Here is a 1903-nt window from a genome sequence, read left to right as displayed (position 1 = left end):
ATGACTTCTTGGATTGTGTAAGGTCAGAAACCCACATGAACACGGCAGAATGTGCAGTTTCATCAATTATTCTTTAAGACAAGCAGCGGAAAAATAGATAACCCACCCACACCCCCTGCCCCCACCTCCCTCCCCACACGCACAAACAAAATAAACCAACATTTCTCGACTTCCATCTACGGAAAAATACAGTAGCGAAGATAAGTACCCGTATATGTTGTCGACAGTAGATTGCAGCAATTCTTTTTTAAAAAAGAAGAAAAGAAAAGATCAAACCAAAACAACGACGATTTTAAAAAAACACAAAGGAAACAAAAACGAAAATAATAACGAAATAATAAATTTTGCACGATGCAATCCTGCCCGAATTTTTTTGTATATAAAGCCACCCAGAGGTCGGAGAGGTATCTCAGTTCTAGAGAACTCAAAGAGCCACAATGAAGACTTTTGTAGCCGTACTCGCTGCGCTTATCGGTAAGCAAGAACGACTCTTGTTTGTTTGTTTGACTAGTTTTTATTTTGAATTAAGAACAAAAAGTTAAAGCTCAGGTATACCAAGACACAAAGGCAATATTTAATAAGTAAGAACTTCTTGAATGTCACTTCAAACATAGACTACGTGTGTTAATTTGCTTGTTTGTTTGATTGTTTGTCTATTTTGTTTTTTGTTTGGATTACAGAGAAGTGCATTGAAGCGACAACGACCATTTATAATAAAGATAATGATAGACGTAATAACAGTAATGAGAATTCAGGTAGTCCCTAGAAGTCTCTAAGAGCTGAAAGATGCAGAATTATCATTCAACTTTAATTGACAAATCAAAAGGCAAAGAAAAATCTTTACCACATTTTTGTTTTACTCTTTTTTTGTAACCCCACATTGACACAATTTGGAAAATTACGAGGCGTGCTTCCGACCCTGCCTGACAGGGCCAAGCTAGGCTGAGAGGGATACAACATCCTGGCATTCTCGATAACAATGTTCTCTCCTCTCTCAAAAATCGAAATCGGCTCTCCTTCATACCACAGCGAAGCGCATAACTGCTTCACCACAGAGGTCGGTGGGCAATCTTGCGTCCATAGAAGTAATCTATAAGAAGGAGTACATACATATATGGCGACAGTACTTGGAAGACATCATCATTCCAGGAAGACATCAAACAACTTTTACATATCTGTCAGGAGGTGTCATCTCTGACTCAGGGGTTGACGTGTAATGACCCTCCATCTTTCACTGTCACGAGCTGCCGTTGCACATTGTGCCATATCCAGGCCAGAAAGAAGTTGAATAAAGTAGGGCCGAATGGACAAATGTGTAACAGGGATAACGTTTCTTTTAATTGTTCAAGCTTTTTTTGTTCTCCATTATTATGTAGCATGTTTTACGCCCGTATCCTCACAATTCAGATCATTTAGGGGGCCTCACAATTCAGATCATTTAGGGGGCGGGCGCCGACCCGGGCAGTCAGGGTCAACCACGGCTGACAGGGATACAACGTTCTTGCAAAAACCAAAACCCATAGATGATCAATTTAAAACCAAAAAAATTCTCCCTACTCTGGAATCGAACTTGGGTCTCCTAGGCCTTCGTGCGACGACGAGACGCCTACACTGCAACATCATAGACGCCGGGTGTTGTTGGTTTTATTATTATTGTTATTGTTGTTGCTGTTGTTGATGGTGGTGGTGGTGGTGGTGGTGGTGGTGGTGTTATTATTGTTGTTATTGCTGCTGTTGTTGTTGTTATTATTGTTGTTATTGTTGTTGTTGTTGTTGTTGTTGTTGTTGTTGTTGTTGTTTTGTTGTTGTTGTTGTTGTTGTTGTTGATGGTGATGGTGGTGGTGATATTTGGTGGGGGGGGGAAAATATAGGGGGGTGTTTTGTATTGGTTTTTGTTGTTGTG

This window comes from Aplysia californica, unplaced genomic scaffold (assembly GCF_000002075.1).
Source record: "Aplysia californica isolate F4 #8 unplaced genomic scaffold, AplCal3.0 scaffold00135, whole genome shotgun sequence".
Lineage (NCBI taxonomy): Eukaryota > Metazoa > Mollusca > Gastropoda > Aplysiida > Aplysiidae > Aplysia > Aplysia californica.
The sequence above is the reverse complement of the archived record's forward strand: the minus strand, read 5'-3'. Positions refer to the sequence as shown.